Source organism: Amblyomma maculatum, chromosome 4 (assembly GCF_055883805.1).
Source record: "Amblyomma maculatum isolate TAMU_Amacu chromosome 4, ASM5588380v1, whole genome shotgun sequence".
Lineage (NCBI taxonomy): Eukaryota > Metazoa > Arthropoda > Arachnida > Ixodida > Ixodidae > Amblyomma > Amblyomma maculatum.
In genome coordinates this window covers 179,451,808-179,477,808 of record NC_139347.1, presented here as the reverse complement: position 1 = coordinate 179,477,808, position 26,001 = coordinate 179,451,808, and the positions used below count along the sequence as shown (strand labels likewise).

The 26,001-nt window shown below is 48.7% G+C and overlaps 3 non-coding genes and 1 pseudogene across 3 annotated transcripts; 3 read left to right on the top strand and 1 right to left on the bottom strand.

Annotated features, from left to right (window-relative positions):
• Nucleotides 1-3,545: 3,545 nt before the first annotated feature.
• Nucleotides 3,546-3,666, top strand: TRNAL-CAA (transfer RNA leucine (anticodon CAA)). The gene is made up of 2 exons: nucleotides 3,546-3,583; nucleotides 3,621-3,666. It is a non-coding gene; the product is annotated as a tRNA-Leu (tRNA).
• A 5,001-nt stretch (nucleotides 3,667-8,667) lies between these two features.
• Nucleotides 8,668-8,788, top strand: TRNAL-CAA (transfer RNA leucine (anticodon CAA)). The gene is made up of 2 exons: nucleotides 8,668-8,705; nucleotides 8,743-8,788. It is a non-coding gene; the product is annotated as a tRNA-Leu (tRNA).
• Nucleotides 8,789-8,916: 128 nt separating this feature from the next.
• Nucleotides 8,917-10,112, top strand: LOC146193647 (uncharacterized; annotated as a pseudogene).
• Nucleotides 10,113-25,405: 15,293 nt separating this feature from the next.
• Nucleotides 25,406-25,526, bottom strand: TRNAL-CAA (transfer RNA leucine (anticodon CAA)). Its single transcript has 2 exons — nucleotides 25,489-25,526; nucleotides 25,406-25,451 (listed from the first exon to the last, which is right to left on the bottom strand). It is a non-coding gene; the product is annotated as a tRNA-Leu (tRNA).
• Nucleotides 25,527-26,001: the final 475 nt, after the last annotated feature.

Genomic DNA, 26,001 nt, shown 5'->3' with positions numbered 1-26,001 from the left:
CGTTCAAGAGACCAAAGTCGAGGGAGAGGAAGAGACCGGGAGCATGGTGCAGCGCTTCACGTCGAAGTATTATGCCGTTGTGAGTCATGCAGTTGGAACTTCTGCCGGGTGCGTCCTTCTTGTAAAAAAGTTGCCTGGACTTAACGTGCAGACTTATGCTTCCGGAGAGACAGGACGATACGTGATTTGTGATTTCGGTTTTGTGAATATAGAATGGCGGGTTATCTGTGTTTATGCACCTAATGAATTGGAAGATAGGTTTTCCTTTTTTGAGACCGTGAAATATTACTGCACTAGTGAGAAACAGATAGTGCTCATGGGCGATTTCAATTGTGTTCTGGCGGCTCGCAATAAAAGCAGCACCCGAGCCTTCAGGGACAGAAGTACAGACTTTTTGTCACAACTGATAGATGAATATGCATTCGATGATGTGGCGGAGTGTTTAGACGGTGAAGGTAGTGTGCAATACACCCACTTTCAAGGTATTAGTCATGCTCGCCTCGACAGGATTTACATGTCACTGGACTTAATACCAATGTGTCAAAAATACCGAGTTTTACCAGTGGCCTTTTCAGATCACTGTGCAGTGATATGCACTCTAGGCAAAAGGAAGCGAGCCAGTGGTTTTTCATGGGAGCTGTGGAAATTAAATTGTAAACTGCTAAAAGACCAAATTTTCACTGAGTATGTGACGGAAAAAATTACCAAAAAACGAAATCGGGCTCCAGTGGGTACTAGTCAAAGAAGAATTTAAGATGAAGGCCATTGAGCGGTCTACTTTGCTAAAGCACCAGGAAAGATTACAGGAAAAACAGCTGAGAGATATACTTGAAAAATTGTTGGCGCAGGAATGTAAAACGCCCGGCATAGGTAAGGAAGATATTAAGAAAACAAAGCAAAAGCTTGAACTTAACGAGGAAGACCGATATCGAGGGGCGAGAGTGAGGGCGAGAGCGGAAGAATTGGTTGCAGGGGAGACGCCCACTAAGCGGGCTTTAGGAATGGAAAAAGCGCACGCTCGACGCAACGAAATTCAGGAGATCGAAGGAGCGGGTGGGGTAGTGACCGATAGCGATCGCATCCATCATGCTTTCTTTGATTACTACCAGGCGTTGTTCGCACAACATGAAGTTGACGTGCACAGATTTAAAGGCGAGTTTCTCGGCGCTATGCCTAGGCTCGATGAATCCCGAAAGGAAAGCTTGGGGAGGCGAATTAGTGAAAAAGAAGTTGAACGAGCAATAGAGAACTTGAAGTCGGGAAAGTCTCCTGGCCCAGATGGGTTAAGTGCAGCTTTTTACAAAGCGTTTAAAATGGAATTAACCCCACTTTTGACTTCGCTGTTTAATGATGCCTATGATCGTAAGGAGTTGCCCCCGTCTTACGGTGCGGCCCATAACGTCCTCATCCCTAATACAGATGATCCTATAAAACTCAGACAGGTTACTGCATATAGGCCGATTTCACTAACAAACGTCGATTATAAAATATTCATGAAAGTGTTGGCGGCGAGGCTTCAGAGCGTTATTAAAGAAATTGTTGGCCCTCATCAAACATGTGGCATAAAGAACAGGTCTATTGCTTACAATATTCATAAGGCAAGGTGTGTGCTGGAGTGTAGCGACGTCACTGGGGTACCTGTGGCAATTCTCCAGCTAGATCTTGAAAAAGCGTTTGACTGTGTTGCTCATGAGATTTTGTTTTCTATCTTAGATCATATCAATGTGGGTTCTATTATCACTGAGGCAGTGGCCATGGCGTACCGACACGGCACTGCAAAGTTGATTGTTAATAAATCGTTGGGGGCCCCCATTAACGTGGAACGTTCGGTGCGTCAGGGTTGCCCCCTCAGTCCACTCTTGTTTTGTATGTATGTTGAAACTTTGTGCTTGCACATAATACAGAATAATGCTGTTCATGGTTTTCGGCTGCATGCAGCGGAAGTGAAAGTCCTAGCATATGCAGATGATGTAGCAATTTTTTGTGTCACAAAGGATAGCATTATCAGTGCGGTAGAAGGTGTTAAAAGATTTAGTTTGGTCACGAGAAGCAAGGTGAACTGGGGAAAGTGCGTGGGGTTCTGGCACGAGAATGGCCGGATACTCCTCACACTTTCGCTAATGTGTCCTGGTGTACGACCCCTGTAAAGTACCTTGGAGTCCCGTTGGAATTTTACAGATATACTGAACAGTATTGGAAGGGGCAGGCACAAGAGAGACAAGAAAAAGCAGAAAAGTGGAAATGTACCCATTTATCCGTGTTTGCAAGAGCCACTGTGTGTAACCTGTTTTTTATTAGTAAACTGTGGTATGTGATGCAAGTGCTCCACTGCTCGCGAATTAACATACAAAAGGTACATCGAATTTTTGCGGTTTTTGTATGGGCCTCTAGCTGGGAAAGGTGCATGCGGACAAACTTGTTCAGACGGGTCAAAGACGGAGGCCTAGGCACTTATTTGTGAGGCAACTGGAAAACAGATTTTTGTTTTTCCGTGATGTTGAAGATCCTTTCCTGCGCACAGTGTGCCAAGTAAGGCTAGGGCGAGCCTTGCCAGAGTATGTAGTTGCAACAAAATGCATGACAGAAGGCATTTTTGGTTATTTCCGAGAGATAGTAACCAGCGTCAGGTTCTTAACTACTCGGTTTTCAAAGGAATATTTGAGCAGCGTAACAAGGAAAACGTTGTACAGAGATGTGTGCGATGTTATCTTTCCAGTGCCGTTGTACAGGGCCTTGTACTGTGGAGGCCTCGGCGGTAATGTGTTGCAAAGGGTTAAAAAAATGAATGTATCGCCGGAAGTCAAGAGTTTTTTCTTTAAAGTGCACACTGGAACTTTACCCGTCAAATCTTTTTTGGAGGAAAAAGAGATGTTTCTACCGGGGGGCCAAACTGCTTAATCTGCAAGCAACCGGAGACCATAGACCATGTTTTTTTGCACTGTTGGGAAGGGGTTTATTTTTGGGACGTGCTACAGAGGACCATGAAGAAACAGCTCCCGCTGCATTCACACGGAATTAGGTACTTGCCAACAAAAAATGAGGGTGGGATCCCGTTCGATTTAGTCATGCTGGTGGGCCTCCACAGTATATGGCGCTCTCGTATGGCCGGGTACTACTGTGACCCCGAAGCGCGTCCAGCGCGTATATGTTTTCGAGAGAGCATCTGCAAGTTTGTAGAAATACAGAAGATACGGAATCCTGTCCCTGAGTGGCTCTAAAGGCTAGAGCCTTTGACAACACTCAGAGAATTTTAATGTGACAAAGCGTGGTCCTCTCTTGGGGATTTCGCTTCTTGTTTAACTGTGTACATATTTTTTTATCTTTGTTTTGTGAAAGCCGAGGACCGGCAATAAAGAAAAAAAAATATGGCCGAGTGGTCTAAGGCGCCAGACTCAATGCTTAGTACTTTGCTCGCTATGCGAACGAACCGGGGCTTCTGGTCCACGGATGTGGGCGTGGGTTCGAATCCCACTTCTGACACATTTATTTTTGCCATAATTCGAGAATGCAGTGTAGTGCAGCAACTAAAATCAGGGTAGAACAGTGTCAGGATGGCCGAGTGGTCTAAGGCGCCAGACTCAAGGCTTAGTACTTTGCTCGCTATGCGAACGAACCGAGGCTTCTGGCCCACGGATGTGGGCGTGGGTTCGAATCCCACTTCTGACACATTTATTTTTGCCATAATTCGAGAATGCAGTGTAGTGCAGCAACTAAAATCAGGGTAGAACAGTGTCAGGATGGCCGAGAGGATTCTACTTCCGGCCACCGAGCGTTACGGACGTGTGTATCATGTTATCCCAAGGAGCGGATTCAGCGGCCCAGCTGGGCCGTGGTATCAGGAGTACGGATAGGCCTGCCAAGGATTATGAACTGGTTCTGCCGCATCTGCCTACAGGTTCGAGTGTTTTGCATACTGTTTTTTTGCATGGCGACATAAATGCCAGGCCGTACCGGGTGGAGCACTTTCGAGACTCCCTCGCTCGTCTTTCACTTTTGCCGGAAGTGGTTGCCCTCGGGGCATATCAAATGAATCATGTATGGGCGGTAACGTTTAAAGGTGAAGAGGGGAAAGCGAAGATTTTGCAAGCCGAAGCTTTTGAAGTGAAAGAGCACCGATGCGTGGTCATTGACCCCTGCAACCAAGGCATCAGGCTAAAACTTTTCTGGCTGCTTCACGGCGTGCACGACGATGAGGTGCGAGCGGCGTTGGCGGCTTATGGAAAAGTTACGGAAGTTTCAAGAGACAAGTGGAGAGTGCAAGGGTTTGTCGACAAGGCTTCAACGACACGAACGGTCACGCTGAAGCTCAAAGTGGGCGTTACCATTGAGGACCTGCCGCATCAGCTTCGGGTCGCCGAGGACGTCGCACTCGTCCACGTCCCAGGCAGAGCCCCGCTTTGCCTCCGGTGCCGCGGGAAAGGTCATATATGGCGTGAGTGTCGTGTGCCGCGCTGCGGGCTGTGTCGTCGCTACGGCCATGACGAGTCCCAGTGTGTTCGCACGTATGCCAACGTTGCAGGCCCCGTGCCGAGTGAAGTGGCAGGCGAGCACGTGATGGACGCAGTGGACTCCGAGGAAGCGAGCAGTGGAAACACTGAGGAGGCAGAACAGAACGAACAGTCCTCTGAAAAGACCCCTGCCCCTAAAGAACAATGTGAATCAGAATTGATAGTTCCGTTGTCGAATGTCGCTGGGACCGAGACACCCACGAAAGAAAACGGCAATGCCAGTGGTGCAAGCCCAGCTTCGTCTACGCAGCACTGTGAGGAACAGGGAGACACTGAAGCTAAGACGCCAGCTGCTTCTCCCTTGCCTGTGAAGCGTGTGCACGAAGACAGTGTCAACGACGGATCAACGCAAGGAGCAGCGGAAAACGGACAGCCTCCACTGAAGGCGGCCCCCCTTCCCCGGTCGTCCTTCAAGCCAAGGCGAAACGTGCCTCCAGACCGGAGAACTGTGTCACCTGTGCCCCCGCCATAGCGGGGGTACCCTTCTCGGTCGAGACGTCGCAAGCCCGGTCCATGATCGGGAGGAGCGCTTGGAACAAAGGACAGACTCGCCAAAACGGAAGAATGGTGAACCCATGCAACATATGAACCGCAATGCTGTCTTTCTGCAGAAGAGATGTGAGTGAAATGTTTCGCGATTTATAATTTCTTGAGATGGCGACCAATTTATCCACTAGCTTGCGCGTAGCCACGCTAAATGTGAGAGGGCTGTCAACGTGTCGGAGACAACAACAGCTGAACCGCCTTCTGCTGGAAAATGAAATTGGTGTGCTAGCAGTTCAAGAAAGCAAAGTGGAAAGCGAACAACAAACAGATAAAATGGCTGAAATATATCGTTCTAGATATAGTGTTTGCGTTTGTCATGCGGTCGGAAGATCGGGGGGGGGGGGGGGGGTGTCATTTTCATTCGAAATTGCATAGAGTGCGTACAGTCTGTGTTCTCGTGTGAGAGTGGTCGGCTTTTGATATGTGATTTCAGTTTTTCTGGATTGGACTGGAGAGTGATCTGTGTTTATGCGCCTACTAGAACGTCTGAGCGCGAAGAGTTTTTTCACTATATGAAATCCTTCCTAATACATGAGAGGCGTGTTCTCCTGCTTGGAGACTTCAACTGTGTCTGTAGACCGGAAGATAGAACAACAGACCGTGTCCTTCGTGACAAGAGCGCAGAGTTACTCTGACATTGTTAATGAGGCAGAGCTTGAAGATGCTGGCTGTATACTGACGCATGAAGGCCAAGCAATGTTCACGCACTTTCAAGGTAGCTGTCATGCAAGGTTGGACCGAATATATGTTCCTATTGATTGTGTGCCCTTGTGCTCGGAATATCAAACACTTCCCATGAGATTTAGTGACCACTCCCTCGTAATGATTACTCAAGGCATGAAAAGTAAGGCAACAAAGTTCAATTGGGAGCTATGGAAATTTAATGAAAAGCTGCTGCTGGATGAAGAGTTTACCACTAAATTGAAAGAATATATTACGCATATGTTACAAAATGACTCTAATTTTATACAAGCATGGGAGCAGTTTAAGTGCGATATAAAGATAGCTGCTATTGACCGAGCATGCACTCTCCGATGTAAAGAAAGAGAACAAGAAAAATAACTTCGAAGCACACTTTAATACATGCTTAGCATGGAAAGCGTTACGCCTGGCTTGTTCGCCCAAGATATAAAAAAGATAAAAACCAAGCTTTAGCTGATAGACGAAGAGAAGTATCGCGGTGCGATGATAAGGGCACGCAACGAAAAATTGTGGCTCGGAGAGACGCCCACGAAAAGGGCACTTAGTGATGAAAAACGGTACGTATTGTCAAAAGAGATAAAAGAAATCTGCTATCAGAACCTAGTTACCTCGGAAAAGAAAACGATTGAACGGGCGTTTGTAGAATTTTACAGGGAATTGTTTAGCCTGAAAACACCGGGCATTGAACGCTTCAGAAAAGACTTTCTGTCGCTGATGCCAAGAGTGGAAGACGAAGTTGCGCAGACACTTGAAGCAAGTATTACTTCCGAGGAAATTCAGGCCGTTATCGGGGAATTAAATTTCAATAAGTCACCCGGACCAGATGGTTTTGGTGCTGCCATATACAAGGCCTTTCGAACTGAAATGGCTGTTTTACTGGAAAGAGTTATTAGTGAATGCTACGAAAAGAACGTACCTCCTCCGTCTTTTGGAATGTCACACGTTGTACTAATCCCGAAAACAGATGACCCAGTTAAGCTCCAGTCTGTAGCGTCTTACCGTCCTATAAGTCTAACGAATGTTGACTATAAAATTTACATGAAAGTATTAGGGCGACGACTCCAACGTGTAATTACTTCTCTTGTAGGCCCACATCAGACATGCGGTATAAAAGGAAGGACCATTTTTACTAATATACACGCAGCAAGGAGTGTTCTCAAATGTTGTGACGCGATGCATGACCACGTAGCCATGATGCAATTAGACCTCCACCAAGCATTTGACAAAGTGGTACATGAAATTTTGTTCTCTGTTTTAGAGTATGTCAATGCTGGTTCCGTGATTACAAATCGCGTGAAAATGGTTTAGGAGTGCTGTTCTGCGAGACTGGTCGCGAATAAGCATTTAACCGATCGTATACCTGTCCAGTCGTCAGTAAGGCAGGGCTGTCCTCTGTCTCCCCTTTTGTTTGCGCTTCATCTGGAGTCTTTCTGTTTAAGATTGCTTACAAGGCCAAACATACGCGGTTATAGATTTTTTCAAAGTGAAGTTCGGGTCTTGGCATACGCGGACGATATTGCGGTTTTTTGTACTGACCATGAGAGCGGGCAAGAAGTTGTAAAAGAAGCCACTGCTTTTTGCACTGCAAGTGGAAGTGAAATTAGTTGGGCAAAGTGTTTAGGATTTTGGCACGGAAACTGGCAATACGCGCCTGAACTGTTCTCCAGTATGCAATGGACAATAACGCCAGGAAATTACCTTGGTGTGCCACTAAAGCATTACCGTGAAAGTAAGGAATGTTGGGCCGGTGAAGTTGAGCAAGTGAAAACCCAAACAAACAAATGGGGAGGACATAATTTTTCTATGTTCGCAAGAGCTACCGTTTGCAATATGTTCCTAGTTACAAAAATTTTTTACATGCTGCAAGCGTTATCTATGTCAAGAATCTCTGTTCAAAAACTGCATAGGGTATTTGCCACGTTTGTGTGGGCTTCAACATGGGAGCGTACCAGTCGATGTAATTTGTTTCATACGGTGCATAATGGTGGACTGGAATTGTCACATTTATACCTAAAGCAGATTGTAACCAGGTTCTTTTTTTTTTTTGCGCGAACAAAGCGATGTTTTCTTAGAACGGTAATCCAAGTGCGACTGCGTGATTCACTGCCGGAATATGTAGTTTCGACTATGTCTACAGGGATAATGGCTGTAAGTGCTTTTCTTCGCGAAGTTGTCGCGTCCTTCCAAATAGTGAAGGCGAGATTTTCAAATGAGTATATGTGTACTGTTACGCGAAAACGGCTGTACAAAGATTTATTGGAAACCTTTTTCCCTGTGCCTCTTTATCGCGCTGTATATGCTTTGGGTCCGGAGCGGGACGTGTTGAAAAGAGTGAAAAGAATGCCCATCAGATCGTCCGCTAAATCTTTTTTTCTTCAATTGCATACAGGCACTCTTCCGGTGAAGCCATGGATGGAAAGCAAATGCCTTTTCGTGCCTTGGTCTGCTGACTGCTTAATTTGCAAAAAGCTGGAATCCATAGAGCATATTTTCCTTGATTGTCACGATGCGGTTTTTTTGTGGGACGTGCTACAGCGTACTATTAAAAAGGACTTACCAATAACGCCGTTTGGCATACGCTACCTACCACGCGCCCAGCCAGGAGAAGTGCCCAGTGATTTATTGATGTTCTTGTGTATGCACAGCATATGGAGAACGCGGATGGATGTTCGCCATGAGCATGTTGTCGTACACCCAGCCCATCAGTATTTTGTTGAAAGTGTAATGTACACGCGTGATGTTTTCGGAGGGCAATCTGAACCCCCGGAATGGCTGCCAGTCTTGGACAAGCTCATGTCACCTTATCCATTCTATCACAAGAAACCTGTAAGAAAGTGACTTGTGTTTTTAATTCCATGCGACTTTTCATCGTTCTTTGTAGTTGCCAAGTCGGTAATAAAGAAAAAAAAAAGTCAGGATGGCCGAGTGGTCTAAGGCGCCAGACTCAAGGCTTAGTACTTTGCTCGCTATGCGAACGAACCGAGGCTTCTGGTCCACGGATGTCGGCGTGGGTTCGAATCCCACTTCTGACACATTTATTTTTGCCATAATCCGAGAATGCAGTGTAGTGCAGCAACTAAAATCAGGCTAGAACAGTGTCAGGATGGGCGAGTGGTGGGGAGTGCACTTCCGGCTTCGCTAGCGAGCGGACGTGTGTGAAATGAGCTCCGTCGGAACGGCTTCAGCGGCCCAGCAGGGCTGCGGTAACAGGTCTTTGGCCGCTGTTTCTTCAGCAGGGGGTGAATACCAGGTAGTTTTACCGAGTTTGCCTACAGGGCGTTTTGTTGTGAACACAGTTTTTTGCACTGTGATATCAGGGCCCGCCATTACTGGGTGGAAGATTTCCGCGATGCGTTCGCGCATTTATCGCTCCTACCGGAAGTCATCGCCATCGGAGCCTACAGGATGAACCATGTGTGTGGGCGGTTACTTTCAAGGATGAAGACGCCGTGAAGAAAATTGTCAGTTCTGGTGAGCTGGTGGTGAAAAAGTGTCGGTGTCTTGTCATCGACCCAGCTTACCAGGCTGTAAGCATTAAAGTGCACTGGCCTTTACACAGTATTCCGAACGAAGACGTCAAGCTCGCATTTGCAGCATTTGGCAAGGTCATCGACGTCGCCCGCGAGCGGTGGCGCGTGCCGGGCATGGTGGACAAAGGGTCGACTACACGGCATGTGACCCTGAATCTGAAGCCGGGAGTTAAGCTCGACGACATCCCCCACCAGGTGAGCGTCGCCGGTGATCTGGCCCTTGTGGTCGTGCCAGGGAGAGCTCTGCTCTGCCTACGCTGCCGCGGCACCGGCCACATTCGCCGAGAGTGCCGTATACCAAGGTGTGGTGCCTGCCGACGGTTCGGTCACGAGGAGGGCCAGTGCGAGCGGACCTACGCAAAAGTGACAGGGCTGTGAACGCTCAGGACGCTTCCGCCTTGTTCATGAACGAGGCGGATATGGAAGAGACATCTTCCGCTGCAACTGAGAACGCTGCGGGTGAGAGGGAGACTGCCCTGGGAGTGCCGCCTCAGGAGAAAACCGTTGTTGAGGCGATATCACCACACGTGTACCAGCGCCTCACCAGGACATCGGGCCCGAGTCGGAGGGCGAGGCGAAATCTTCAGTCGGCACTGAGGCTCCTTGCATTCCTCCAGATTCTGAGGGCATGGACATTCTTCCCGGTGCGGCTACCTTGGTGGCCGGAAAACGCCCCCACGACGCCGTTGACAGCGGTACGCTTCAACAGGATCACAGCGGGGGAGACGGACCGCCGCGCAAAACTCCAGGTTTGAGGCGGTCTACCCTGAAGCCGCGGCCGAACATTTCGGTCGATTCAAAGCAGGCCGGGAAACCGCCTCCATAGTTCGTTAAGTTAAATTGGTTCACTGGAAGGGAAAGGCGCGGTAACTGTCACACTTGCTCTGTGGACACCCGAACCGCGCCGTAAGGGAAGGGAGGAAGGTTTGAGTGAAAGTGGAAAGAGAGAAGGGGGAGCCGTAGTGGAGGGCTACGGAGTAATTTCGACCACCTGGGGATCTTTAACGTGCGCTGACATCGCACAGCACACGGACGCCACTTCGTTTCGCCTCCATCGAAACGCAGCCGCCGAGGTCGGGTTCGAACCCGGGAACTCCGGCACAGTAGTCGGGCGTCTTACCACTGCGCCACCCCGGCGGGGCAATAGTTCGTTGTGCAAAGTGTCATTTTGGGCTAAGGGTATTGTTGTGTGGCGCAAGGGCAGACACCATTTTATAAGGCGTTTCTTTTCTTTTCGATATGGCGATCAGAATAAGTGAAGCACTGCGTGTAGCATCTATTAACGTGAGAGGCCTTGGAGGAAGAAGGCGACAATGTCAGCTCAGTCGCCTTCTTCTAGATAACGACCTACATGTAGTCGCCGTGCAAGAATCGAAAATTGAGAGTCAAGTTGCTACAGACCGAATGGTGTCCGCTTTCCGTGCGCATTTTGATGCATGTGTCTGCCATTCTGTAGGTACCTCTGGTGGTTGTGTACTTTTTCTTCTCAATAATCTTGGTATTATGGTACAGTCGATTTTTTCGTGTCAAAGCGGCCGTCTCCTTGTCGTTGATTTTTTTCACTGCGGCCTTGATTTCCGAGTTATTTGTGTATATGCACCAAACGCAGAGACTGAGCGAAAATTATTTTTTGAAGAATTGGAGTCATATTTAAACAGTGACAAAGTGATAACCCTACTGGGCGATTTCAATTGCGTGTGACAAGCTTCAAATCGCGTCAAAACGTCAATTGTACGTGATAAAAGTGCTGATGTTTTGAATGACATCGTCAATAGCCATTATTTAGAAGATATTGGAAATTAATTACTAATGGCACCTATACGCAGTATACCCATTTTCAGGGCAACAGTGTCACGAAATCGGCGCACATTTTCATCAAGCCGGTACGGCGCGAGGCCCGCGCTTGCGTTACGTGGAAAGCATGTAGAGAAAAGCCCCCTTCCCCGCGCGGGAGAGCGCGTAGCTTTGTACGCGTTGCCGTCACCCTCTTTCCCATTGCCCGGGGAGGACGGTGGTTCATCGGACTGGAATCAGCCAGAAAATTCCAGCATCTTCTATGGGACCTAGCCAATGACGACGCGCGGCTCGACGGGAGGAGAAGAGGGAGCTATAACCAGCGAAGTTAGGTGTGTGTGCGCGCTAGCTTTGACGCGAGTTAACAAACAGACGCGGCGCGCCCTATTTAAAGCGACCGCGCCGCTTGTGAGTCAGTCAGTCAGTTCGTCAGTTTTTTGCGACGTGCTCGCCTGGACTCCCGGGGATCACCCGCTGCTGGCAAGCCCACGGACTTTCAAGGGAGCGGCGCTCGTCTCGTATGGCGGCCACATCGTGACTCTTGAGGCGTCGGACTGCGACAGTGCCCGGTGAACAATTTGGTGTTTGTTTATGTAACTCTCTCGTGTTTGATCTGTTGTAAAGCCTGTGTTATTAATCATTCTGTAGTTGCATGCTTAGCGTTTGTATTCTGTGAACCTCTCGTCTGTTGTATTTCAAGTGATCTTGTGTATCCCTTTGTATCGTCTCTGGCTGTGCATAAATTGTGTTTTGTTTGTTACTTCTGACTCCGATCCCTACCCTGGCTTGAACCGGCGACCGCTGGGCACCAAACGACCACCCCCTTCTGTCACTACAAGGTAGTTGAATTCCGGCTGAGCTTGCCACGCAAGTCGAGGGCATCTCCTCTAAGGGTTTCTGGGAGTGTGCGCACCGTTAAGGGCGCATCGTTAATAATAACCCCTCATAATTATTAACGGGTGACAAACAGCCATGCTCGATTAGACAGATTGTATGTCGCAGCTGAACTTGTACCACTTTGCACCTTGTACGAAGTTAGACCTGTGGCTTTCAGTGATCATGCCTTAGTGATTGCAACCTTTGGAAGAAAACAAAGCAAGAATCGGTTTAATTGGCATTTATGGAAACTTAATAATAAGTTGTTGGAGGACGAGAGCTTTTTTAACGAAACAGATCAAGAATTAAACAAATATACTCAGCGAAACCGTTGAGCTTCGCTGCAAAATTGGAGGATTTTAAGCAGGGGGTGAAAATGAGAGCGATTGAAAAAAGCACGAAATTAAGATATACTCAGAGAAGCAAAAAGAAGCAGAGCTTCGTAAGCAGCTCGAATTTGTGACGTGTATAGAAAACGCCCAATCAGGCGCATGCTTTAATGAGATCAGGGGTGTCAAAGCCCAGCTTGAAAAAATGGACACAGATAAGTATAGTGCGGCAGTTATTCGGGCGCGGACGGAACAGCTGTGGGCGGGGGAAACACCAACAAAGCCTGCGTTATCAGACGAGAAACGATACGCGTGCCGAAAGGAAATACGAGAATTAAGAACTAGCACAGGTATTTCGGCGGACAGTAATGTAATCAAGAACGCAATCTGTGATCATTTTGCAGATATGATTTGTCAGTCGCGAAAAACTGAAAGGGGCTTCTATAGTGAATTCCTTCCATTTATGCCGAAACTTGAGGAAGAAGTTAAAACACGGCTTGAGCAGCTGATTTCCGTGAAAGAAATTGAGGATGCAATAGATACCCTGTCAGCAGGTAAAGCCCCTGGCCCTGACGGACTGGGTGCCGCTTTCTACAAAGTGTTCAAACCTGCAATAGCCCAGGCTCTGCTGAAGGTTGTTGGCGAAAGCTATGAGAAAAAACGTGTTCCGCTGTCTTTCACAACATCCCACATTGTGCTTATTCCTAAAACCGATGACCCTGATAAGCGCCTGTGGGTGGGGTCTTATCGCCCGATAAGCCTCACCAACGTCGACTACAAAATTTTCATGGAGGTGCTAGCGAAACGATTGCGGGGTGTTATAACAACGCTCGTAGGCACGCACCAAACATGCGGCATAAAAGGGCGAAATATCGCCACCAACATACACGTGGCACGATCTATATTCGAATGCTGTGACTCATTTTATGACCGAGTGGCAATGATACAACTAGACCTGGCAAAAGCCTTTGACCGCCTTTCTCACGATGTTCTGTTTGCCGTATTAGATCACGCAAATGTCGGCCGAATAATATTAGAGGGCGTTAGAATGGCATACGAAAACTGTACCACACGGATTGTTGCAAATGGAGAACTCACTGAAAACCTCCAAGTGCGATCTTCTGTGAGGCAGGGTTGTCCACTGTCGCCATTGTTATTCGCAGCCTACCTTGAACCGCTTTGATTAGCCATTCGGAATAATAAATGCATAACGGGCTTCACACTACAATCAGTGCAGGTGAAAATCTTGGCTTATGCCGACGACATCGCTGTCTTTTGTGCAAATAGAGAAAGTATTTGTGAGGTGACTAATGTAGTACAGAAATTTTGCAGCTGCACAGGTGCCCAGATAAACTGGAAAAAAAGCTGCGGTTTCTGGCATGGTAGCTGGGAGGTCACACCCGAACACTATTCTCGGATGCGCTGGTCAACCACTCCAGCATTGTATCTAGGAGTGCCCCTTGATTCTTACCGGCACCCAGATCCGTACTGGCATGACCAAGCATCGAGGGCCAATGAAAAAAGTGATGCGTGGAAAGGAAGGCAGTTATCCACGTTCTCGCGTGCCACTATATGTAATCTGTTCCTTACTGCTAAAGTGTGGTACGTGATGAATGTGCTCAGTGCGTCGAGGACAAACATACAAAAACTTCACCGTGTTGTTGCCGTTTTCATTTGGGCGTCGACCTGGGAAAAGACGAGCCGAACAAATTTGTTTCTCTCCGTACAAAAAGGAGGGCTTGGTCTGGCGCATTTATTTTTGCGACAAGTTGTCTCGCGTTTCATGTACCTTCGTGACCAAAATGATGTCTTCCTCAGAACAGTAATCCAAGTTCGGCTTGGTCGACTCCTTCCTAATTTTCTTGTCAGTTCGTGTCTCAATGTAGGTGGTACAGTTAGAGGGTACTTGCGAGAAGTGGTGCTCGCGAACAGATTGCTGCATGTGAGCTTTCCATGGCGTATTTGTGCAATGTCAAGCGGAAAAAATTGTATGCGGACCTAGTGGACACAATGTTTCCTGTACCGATATACCGTTTGTCACACTGTCCAGGCCCAGGAGATAATGTACTCAAGAGAGTTAAGAATATACCAATATCACCACCAGTCAAATCATTTTTCTTTTAACTCCACACTAGCACATTATCAGTCAAAATATGGATGCACGCTAAAGGCCTTTTCGTCCCTTGGTCAACAAACTGTTTCTTGTGTAACAGACCTGAGACGATAGAACACGTGTTTTTGGACTGTTGGGATGTCATTTTTTTCTGGGATGTGCTTCAGAGAACTTTAAAAAAAGAGCTACCTCTAGATGCATATGGCATACGACTTTTACCTTTTCCTAATACAGAGGAGTTTCCCTTTGATACAATAATGCTCCTGGGCATCCACAGCTTGTGGAAAACCAGAATGCAGTTTAACAATGCAGATGTACAAGTCAATTCTGTACGAGAACATTTCATACACAGTGTTGTGCGGTTCAGGCAAGTGCATATGACACTCCTCGAGCAGCCACAATGGATTCATGTGCTTGACAGTTTGGTAAAACTGAAAAAGTTTTAACCTGCCGTGTCACGCGAAAGTGTGTTGGCATGTTTTATTGTTAATCGGCTTGTCTTGAATGTCCAAGTCGGCAATAAAGAAAAAAAAGGATGGCCGAGTGGTCTAAGGCGCCAGACTCAAGGTTTAGTACCTTACTCGCTATGCTAGGGGGAGTCGAACCCACGCCCACATCCGTGGACCAGAAGCCTCGGTTAGTTCGCATAGCGAACAAAGTAATAAACCTTGAGTCTGGCGCCTTAGACCACTCGGCCATCCTGACTTTTTTTTTTCTTTATTACCGACTTGGCAACTACAAAGAACGATGAAAAGTCGCATGGAATTAAAAACACAAGTCACTTTCTGACAGGTTTCTTGTGATAGAATGGATAAGGTGACATGAGCTTGTCCAAGACTGGCAGCCATTCCGGGGGTTCAGATTGCCCTCCGAAAACATCACGCGTGTACATGACACTTTCAACAAAATACTGATGGGCTGGGTGTACGACAACATGCTCATGGCGAACATCCATCCGCGTTCTCCATATGCTGTGCATGCACAAAACCATTAATAAATCACTGGGCACTTCTCCTGGCTGGGCGCATGGAAGGTAGCGTATGCCAAACGGCGTTATTGGTAAGTCCTTTTTAATAGTACGCTGTAGCACGTCCCACAAAAAAACCGCATCGTGACAATCAAGGAAAATATGCTCTATGGATTCCAGCTTTTTGCTAATTAAACAGTCAGCAGACCAAGGCACAAAAAGGCCTTTGCTTTCCAGCCATGGCTTCACCGGAAGAGTGCCGGTATGCAATTGAAAAAAGAAAGATTTAGCGGACGATCTGATGGGCATTCTTTTCACTCTTTTCAACACGTCCCGCTCCGGACCCAAAGCATATACAGCGCGATAAAGAGGCACAGGTAAAAAGGTTTCCAATAAATCTTTGTACAGCCGTTTTCGCGTAGCAGTACACATATACTCAATTGAAAATCTCGCCTTCACTATTTGGAAGGACGCGACAACTTCGCGAAGAAAAGCACTTACAGCCATTGTCCCTGTAGACAGTCGAAACTACATATTCCGGCAGTGAATCACGCAGTCGCACTTGGATTACCGTTCTAAGAAAAACATCGCTTTGTTCGCGCAAAAAAAAAAGAACCTGGTTACAATCTGCTTTAAGTATAAATGTGACAATCCCAGTCCACCATTATGCACGGTATGAAACAAATTACATCGACTGGTACGCTCCCATGTTGAAGCCCACACAAACGTGGCAAATACCCTATGCAGTTTTTGAACAGAGATTCTTGACATAGATAACGCTTGCAGCATGTAAAAAATTTTTGCAACTAGGAACATATTGCAAACGGTAGCTCTTGCGAACATAGAAAAATTATGTCCTCCCCATTTGTTTGATTGGGTTTTCACTTGCTCAACTTCACCGGCCCAACATTCCTTACTTTCACGGTAATGCTTTAGTGGCACACCACGGTAATTTCCTGGCGTTATTGTCCATTGCATACTGGAAAACAGTTCAGGCACGTATTGCCAGTTTCCGTGCCAAAATCCTAAACACTTTGCCCAACTAATTTCACTTCCACTTGCAGTGCAAAAAGCAGTGGTTTCTTTTACAACTTCTTGCACGCTCTCATGGTCAGTACAAAAAACCGCAATATCGTCCGCGTATGCCAAAACCCGATCTTCACTTTGAAAAATCTATAACTGCATATGTTTGGCCTTGTAAGCAATCTTAAACAGAAAGGCTCCAGATAAAGCGCGAACAAAAGGGGAGACAGAGGACAGCCCTGCCTTACTGACGACTGGACAGGTATACGATCAGTTAAATGCTTATTCACGACCAGTCTCGCTGAACAGCACTCGTAAACCATTTTCACGCCATTTGTAATCACGGAACCAGCATTGACATACTCTAAAACACAGAACAAAATTTCATGTACCACTTTGTCAAATGCTTTGTGGAGGTCTAATTGCATCATGGCTACGTGGTCATGCATCGCGTCACAACATTCGAGAACACTCCTTGCTGCGTGTGTGTATTAGTAAAAATGGTCCTTCCTTTTATACCGCATGTCTGATGTGGGCCTACAAGAGAAGTAATTACACGTTGGAGTCGTCGCCCTAATACTTTCATGTAAATTTTATAGTCAACATTCGTTAGACTTATAGGGCGGTAAGACGCTACAGACTGAAGCTTAACTGCGTCATCTGTTTTCGGGATTAGTACAACGTGTGACATTCGAAAAGACGGAGGAGGTACGTTCTTTTCGTAGCATTCACTAATAACTCTTTCCAGTAAAACAGCCATTTTAGTTGGAAAGGCCTTGTATATGGCAGCACCAAAACCATCTGGTCCGGGTGACTTGTTGGAATTTAATTCCCCGATAACGTCCTCAATTTCCTCGGAAGTAATACTTGCTTCAAGTGTCTGCGGCACTTCGTCTTCTACTCTTGGCATCAGCGACAGAAAGTCTTTTCTGAAGCGTTCAATGTCCGGTGTTTTCAGGCTAAACAATTCCCTGTAAAACTCTACAAACGCCCGTTCAATCGTTTTCTTTTCCGGGGTAACTACGTTCTGAAAGCAGATTTCTTTTATCTCTTTTGACACTGCGTACCGTTTTTCATCACTAAGTGCCCTTTTTGTGAGCGTCTCTCCGAGCCACAATTTTTCGCTGCGTGCCCTCATCACTGCACCGCGATACTTCTCTTCGTTCACCTCAAGTTTGGTTTTTATCTTTTTTTATATACTGGGCGAACAAGCCAGGCTTAACACTCTCCATGCTAAGCATGTATTCAAGTGTGCTTGGAAGTTCTTTTTCTTCTTCTCTTTTTTTACGTCGGCGAGTGTATGCTCGGTCAATAGCAGCTATCTTTATATCGCACTTAAACTGCTCCCATGCTTGTATAAAATTAGAGTCATTTTGCAACATATGCGTAATATATTCTTTCACTTTAGTGGTAAACTCTTCATCCAGCAGCAGCTTTTCATTAAATTTCCATAGCTCCCAATTGAACTTTGTTGCCTTGCTTTTCATGCCTAGAGTAATCAATTCGAGGGAGTGGTCACTAAAGCTCATGGGAAGTGTTTGATATTCCGAGCACAAGGGCCCAAAATCAATAGGAACATATATTCGGTCCAACCTTGCATGACAGCTACCTTGAAAGTGCGTGAACATTGCTTGGCTTTCATGCGTCAGTATACAGCCAGCATCTTCAAGCTCTGCCTCATTAACAATGTCAATAAGCAACTCTGCACTCTTGTCACGAAGGACAAGGTCTGTTGTTCTATCTACCGGTCTACAGACACAGTTGAAGTCTCCAAGCAGGAGAACACGCCTCTCATGTATTAGGAAGGATTTCATATAGTGAAAAAACTCTTCGCGCTCAGACGTTCTAGTAGGCGCGTAAACACAGATCACTCTCCAGTCCAATTCAGAAAAACTGAAATCACATATAAAAGCCGACCACTCTCACACGAGAACACAGACTGTACGCATTCTATGCAATTTCGAATGAAAACATGACAAACGCAAATCCTATATCTAGAACGATATATTTCAGCCATTTTCTCTGTTTGTTGTTCGCTTTCCATTTTGCTCTCTTGAACTGCTAGCACATCAATTTCATTTTACAGCAGAATGCGGTTCAGCTGCAGCTGTCTCCGACGCGTTGACAGCCCCCTCACATTTAGCGTGGTTACGCGCAAGCTAGTGGATAAATTGGTGGCCATCTTAAGAAATTATAAATCGCGAACCATATATCACTCACATCGCTTTTGCAGAAAGACAGCATTGCGGTTGATCTGTTGCACGGGATGACCATTCTTCCTTTTTGGCGAGTCCGTCCGTCGTTCCAAGCGCTGCTCCCGATCATGGACCGGGCTTGCGACATCTCGACCGAAAAGGGTACCCCCGCTATGGCGGAGGCACAGGCGACACAGTTCTCCGGTCTGGGGGTACGTTTGGCCTTGGCTTGAAGGACGACCGGCGAAGGGGGTGCGCCTTCAGTGGAGGCTGTCCGTTTTCCGCTCCTCCTTGCGTTGATCCCTCGTTGACACTGTCTTCGTGCACACGCTTCACAGGCAAGGTAGAAGCAGCTGGCATCTCAGCTTCATTGTCTCCCTGTTCCTCACTGTGTTGCGTAGACGAAGCTGGGCTTGCTGCACTGGCATTGCCGTTTTCTTTCGAGGGTGTCTCGGTCCCAGCGACATTCGACAACGGAACAATCAAATCTGATTCACAGTGTTCTTTAGGGGCAGGGGTCTTCTCAGAGGATTGGTGTTTCGGTTCTGCCTCCTCAGTGATTCCACTGCTCGCTTCCTCGGCGTCCACTGCGTCCATCAAGTGCTCGCCTGCCACTTCACTCGGCACGGGGCCTGCAACGTTGGCATACGTGCGCACACACTGGGACTCTTCATGGCCGTAGCGACGACACAGCCTGCAGCGCGGCACACGACACTCACGCCGTATATGTCCTTTCCCGCGGCACCGGAGGCAAAGCGGGGCTCTGCCTGGGACGTGGACGAGTGCGACGTCCTCGGCGACCCGAAGCTTATGCGGCAGGTCCTCAATGGTCACGCCCCCTTTTAGCTTCAGCGTGACCGTTCGAGTCGTTGAAGCCTTGTCGACACACCCTTGCACTTTCCACTTTTCTCTTGATATTTCCGTAACTTTTCCAAAAGCCGCCAACGCCGCTCGCCGCTCGTGCACGCCGTGAAGCAGCCAGAAAAGTTTTAGCCTGATGCTTTGGTTACAGGGGTAAATGACCACGCATCGGTGCTCCTTGACTTCAAAAGCTTCGGCTTGCAAAATCTTCGCTTTCCCCTCTTCATCTTTAAACGTTACCGACCATACGTGATTCATTTGATATTCCCCGAGAGCAACCACTTCCGGCAGCAGTGAAAGACGAGCGAGGGAGTCTCGAAAGTGCTCCACCCGGTACGGCCTGGCATTTATGTCGCCATGAAAAAAAACAGTATGCAAAACACTCGAACGTGTAGGCAGATGCCGCAGAACCAGTTCATAATCCTTGGCAGGCCTTTCCGTACTGCTGATACCACGGCCCAGCTGGGCCGCTGAATCGGCTCCTTGGGAGCACATGATACACACGTCCGTCACGCTCGGTGGCCGGAAGAAGAATCGGCCATCCTGACACTGTTCTAGCCTGATTATAGTTGGTGTACTACATGCATTCTCGAAGTATGGTAAAAATAAATGTGTTGTAATAGGGCGTTTATTGACGCTCAGGTGGAGAGCTGTGAGGACAGGACCTTGCAACGGCGAGCCCAGCGTACTTCTTCTTCGTCGCACAACGCACAGGTGCATGTCGATGGCGATGACTATCACAGTACATTTTCCCCCCGGGTAAAAAAAGGAGCCATCCTGGCGACTTATGGCGCGGAAAGCACAGCGGGGTCATAGAATGGCTTCAATCGGTTCACGTGAACTGTTTCACGACCACGGCGACGCAAGTCCGCAGAGGGCGTGACGGGCTCAACTACGTAGTTGACTGCAGATGTTTGCTGGAGGACCCTATATGGCCCGTGGTAGCGAGCAAGAAACTTCTTTGAAAGGCCAGGGGTTGTGGAGGGCACCCAGAGCCACACCAGTGTGTCCGGGAGATATGGCGAAGCTTCGCCGGTATCACGGAGGTATTTTTGTTGCCACCGATTTTCTGTTGTGAGAGAGCGGGCGAGCTGACGGCATTCTTCTGCGTACGTGACGGCATCGGATAGCGGGGAAGATTCGGAAACGTCAGGGCGGTAGGGAAAAAGTGTGTCCATAGTACAGGGTGGCTCGCGCCCGTAAAGGAGAAAGAATGGAGAGAATCCAGTAGTGGCCTGTGTCGCGGTGTTATATGCGTAAGTAACAAACGGTAGAACTTGGTCCCAATTGGAATGGTCGGTGTTCACGTACATAGCCAGCATGTCACCGAGAGTGCGGTTAAAACGTTCTGTCAGTCCATTCGTCTGAGGGTGGTACGAGGTAGCGGTGCGGTGTATGATGCGGCATTCTTTCAGGAGAGCCTCAAGAGCGTCTGATAAGAAAACGCGTCCGCGGTCACTGAGCAGTTCGCGAGGGGCACCATGGCGAAGAACCAGGTTTTTCAGAATAAAGGCAGCCACGTCGCGTGCGGAAGCAGAGGGCAATGATGATGTCTCAGTGTAGCGGGTTAGATGATCCACTGCCACGATAATCCAGCGGTTGCCAGCTGAAGTTGTAGGAAGGGGACCGTATAGATCTATGCCGACACGATCAAACGGACGGGCAGGACAGGGCAACGGCTGCAACGAAGCAGAGGACTTGAGAGGAGTTTTTCGGCGTTGGCAAGACTGGCAGGAGCGGACAAAATGGCGGACAAAGCGGTACATTCCACGCCAGAAGAAGCGTAGACGCAAGCGCGTGTAGGTTTTCAACACTCCGCCGTGGGCGCACTGGGGATCAGTATGGAAAGCAGCACAAATTTCGGCGCGGAGATGACGGGGGATGACTAAAAGCCACTTCCTTCCGTCGTGAAGATAATTGCGGCGATAGAGCAGCCCGTCACGAATTGAAAAATGGTGAGCTTGGCGGGCAAGCGCCCGAGACAGACGACCTGGAGAGTGACTTGAAAGAAAGTCCAGAAGTGTAGATATCCACGGGTCGCGCCGCTGTTCCGTGGCCATGTCAATAGTGGCAAGCGAAGACAAATCGTAGGCGCAGATCTCATCAGGCAACGAAGAGGGAGGCAGCGGTGAGCGCGAAAGAGCGTCCGCGTCAGTATGCTTGAGGCCTGAGCGATATATGACACGAATGTCATACTCTTGGAGGCGAAGAGCCCAGCGAGCAAGGCGGCCGGACGGGTTCTTGAGGGACGCCAGCCAGCACAGAGCGTGATGATCAGTGACCACATAAAATGGTCGGCCATAGACATACGGACGGAATTTGCCGATGGCCCAAATAATGGCCAAGCATTCTCTTTCCGTAACAGAATAATTGGACTCTGCCTTGGTCAAGGTGCGGCTTGCGTACGCCACCACATAGTCTCGGATACCAGGTTTGCGTTGGGTGAGAACGGCGCCTATCCCAATACCGCTAGCGTCAGTGTGAATCTCAGTTGGCGCATTCGGGTCGAAGTGGCGGAGGATGGGAGGCGAAACCAAAAGACGGCGTAAAGTGTTGAAGGCGTCATCACAAGCAGGTGTCCATGCGGAGAGGTCGGAGCTACCGGAGAGGAGCTGGATGAGAGGAGCACTAATAGAGGCGAAATTTAAGATGAAGCGGCGAAAGTAGGAGCATAGGCCAATGAAACTTCGTAGCTGCTTCAGTGATTTTGGGTGTGGGAATTCGGCAACTGCACGAAGTTTGGTGGGATCGGGAAGAATGCCATCCTTAGAAACGACATGACCTAGAATTGTTAGTCGGCGAGCAGCAAAGCGGCACTTCTTCAGATTCAGTTGGAGGCCGGCGGTAGCGAGACAAGTGAGAACGTCCTTTAGTCGGAGCAGGTGGGATTGAAAATCGTTTGAAAAGACTACGATATCATCGAGATAGCAAAGACAGGTTCGCCACTTGAATCCACGAAGCACAGTGTCCATGAGGCGTTCAAATGTGGCCGGGGCGTTGCAAAGCCCAAAGGGCATGACGTTGAATTCATATAATCCATCTGGTGTGATGAAGGCAGTTTTAGAGCGGTCGGCGTCAGCCATTGGCACCTGCCAGTAGCCAGATCGTAAATCCAACGAGGAGAAAAACTCGGCGCCCTGCAAGCAGTCTAGTGCGTCATCGATGCGTGGCAGAGGATAGACGTCCTTGCGCGTGATCTTGTTGAGCCGGCGGTAGTCGACACAAAACCGGAAGGAGCCATCCTTCTTAGGTACCAACACAACTGGAGACGCCCAGGGACTGTGGGATGGCCGAATGACACCCCGACGGAGCATGTCGTCCACATGATCAGCAATTACTTGGCGCTCCGAAGCCGACACGCGATAGGGGCGCTGGCGCAAAGGTGCAGTTTTACCGGTGTCGATGGTGTGCTCTACGACAGACGTGCGGCCCAAGTCAGTTTGAGGAAAGTCGAATGAAGAAGCGAAGTTCTGCAAGAGGGCGACAAGTTGATCACGTTGCGCAAGTGGAAGATCAGCATCAATAGCATGTTGGAAAACGTCGGAGGGCGTCGAAGCGGTCGCAACATCGCAAGAGCACAGACTAACGTCGAAGGAGGGGGTTGAGTCAGCAAGAGTGGTGATATGACTGGGATCAAGCTCTTCAAGACGTCCAATGCATTCGCCACGGAGCAGGACTGCTGGGCAAGAAAATGGGTTCGAGGCGTAAAGTGCACTCTTGCCGTCTTGAATTTCGAGAACAGCGAACGGAAAAAGGAGGCAGGGATGACGGGAGGTGGCTTCGGAAGGTGTAAAAATCGCAGTCAAAGGAGTTACCCACTCACAAGACAGTGGTACGAGGGCAGCAGAGAACGGAGGAATGTCGGTGTCATGGGCGACGAGAAGTTTTGCAGTGCGGGGAGGGGTATCACAGAAGGGGGCATCACAGAGGGGGGCGAAGGCAATTTGTGCACGAGCACAGTCAATAACGGCTTGATGAGTCGATAGAAAATCGTATCCGAGGATGATATCATGCGAGCAGTTCGGCAGAACAATAAACTCGATGGGGTACAAGACGTCTTGAATGAGCACACGGGCTGTGCAAGATGCGGAGGGGTGAATGTGCTGTGATGAGGCGGTGCGGAGCGAAAAGTCGGAAATCGGAGTGGTCACTTTGCGAATTCGACGGCAGAGCGCTTCACTGATGACGGAGACGGCTGCACCGGTATCGACGAGAGCGAGAACTGTGGCGCCTTCTACAGAAACTTTGATAACATTAGCGGGACGGCATGGAGGACTTGAGGAATTCGAAACAAGCGCAGTTCTTGCCCCCGGAACTGCGACTGTTAGTTTCCCTCAACGGTGCTGGTAGAACGTCGCAGCATTGGAGAAAGCGATCGGCGCCGAGGAGAATGTGATCGACGAGTGGTATAGGTTTGGCGATCTTGTGGGACAAATTGAGAACCGGGCGGAATCATTTGCGAGCGTGAGTCGGTATCGTACGGGTAAAATCGAATGTCAGGCTGTGAAGGTTGGAGGCGCTGGCGACAAAGGCGCGCAACATGGCCCGGCCGACCGCAGGCATAGCAAATCGGAAGGTTGTCCGTAGTACGCCAAGGTTTCATAGGATGTGGGCGGAACCTTGAGGGTGGGGCTTGAAACGAAGGCTCAGCATGCGGCGGTGAACGGTAGGCAGGGACCTGCACATAGGAGCCAGACGTGGGCGAAGGTGGTGGCCTAGCCGTTACTTGGGCATACGTGAGAGGTGCCGTCACAGGCGGCACCACGGGGTTGGACGGCAAGGCATCAGCGACGTGTTCTTGCACGACACGGCGTATAGCAGGGGCCAAAGATGGAGCCAGTTCAGGAACGAGGCGGCCCGAGTCTTGAAAATGGGGAAGGAGTGAGATTTGACGTGCGACCTCTTCACGAATAAAATCTTTGATCTTTTGATTCAGCGGGCTCCCTTCAGAAGTTGGCGAACCACCCAGGGCTAATGCGGATACGCCTTCGTCGCACACACTGGAGCGGCGCCTAGAAGCGCGCCGCTTGCGGAGCTCGTCGTAGCTCTGGCAAAGCTTCACGAGTTCACTAACGCTGGTGGGATCTTTCGCTACCAGCATCTGGAAGGCGTCCTCAGAAATGCCCTCGAGGATGTAGCGGATTTTGTTTGCTTCCGGCATGGCCGGGTCGACTCGTTTGCAGAGATCAACGACGTCTTCTATGTAGCTGGTAAAGGTCTCATCAGCGCGCTGAACACGATCGTGTAAACGTTGTTCGGCACGAAGCTTACGCACTGCCGTGCGGCCGAACACTTCCGCGAAATTCTTTTTAAATGTCGACCAAGATGACAGGTCAGCCTCATGGTTGCGAAACCAGAGGTTCGCCACGTCCGTCAGATAGAATATGACGTTACTGAGCTTGTATGAGTCATCCCACTTGTTGTAGGTGCTTACTCTTTCATAGGATGACAGCCAGTCGTCGACATCTTGATCGGCCGTGCCGCTGAACAGGCAAGGGTCACGCTGGCGCACGACGCCAGCACACATGATCGTGGGTGGAACGGCCGGCAGCGTCGAAGTGTCTTGCATGGCGGTCGTAGAGGGTAGTGTACGGCTTCGCAGTTCCAGTTTGGGTGGGATCGTTTCCGGCACCTCCACCAATTGTAATAGGGCGTTTATTGACGCTCAGGTGGAGAGCTGTGAGGACAGGACCTTGCAACGGCGAGCCCAGCGTACTTCTTCTTCGTCGCACAACGCACAGGTGCATGTCGATGGCGATGACTATCACAGTACAGTGTCACAAGTGGAATTCGAACCCACGCCCACATCCGTGGACATAAAGCCTCGGTTAGTTCGCATAGCGAACAAAGTAATAAACCTTCAGTCTGGCGCCTTAGACCACTCGGCCATCCTGACACTGTTCTAGTTTGATTTTAGTTGCTGCACTACACTGCATTCTCGAAGTATGGCAAAAATAAATGTGTCAGAAGTGGGATTCGAACCCACGCCCACATCCGTGGACCAGAAGCCTCAGTTAGTTCGCATAGCGAACAAAGTAATAAACCTTGAGTCTGGCGCCTTAGACCACTCGGCCATCCTGACTTTTTTTTTATTGGCGGCTGTCATACACATAACCAAGGTTGACACACAAATGGAACTGAACACTCCAGCTCGTGATGTTCACATAAATATGACACAGGTAAAAAAAGCCGTTGACCCTATTGGGGTTAACGTTGTCGAGTTAAAATTCTTTCAACTCTACCAATGGTTCAACTTTCACCACCCATGCTGGGACTGCACTCATCGCTTTGTGCATTTCAACAAAGGTGTACATACACTCGCTAAAGTAGAGCCTTGCAGGGCGAGCTTCAGGGTCAACGTGGAAGCCCGCCATTCGGGACCGCCAAAGACTGTGTAATCCTAGCAACATTACGGTTTCTAGGGGTACATCATCTTCACTATCTGTCGGCAGGAACCTGATTCCTTGTGGATCTAAAGGTAATTCTTTTTTAAGGGTTCTTTGTAATATGTCCCAAAAATAAACTCCCTCTCAGCAGTGCAGAAAAGCATGTCTATT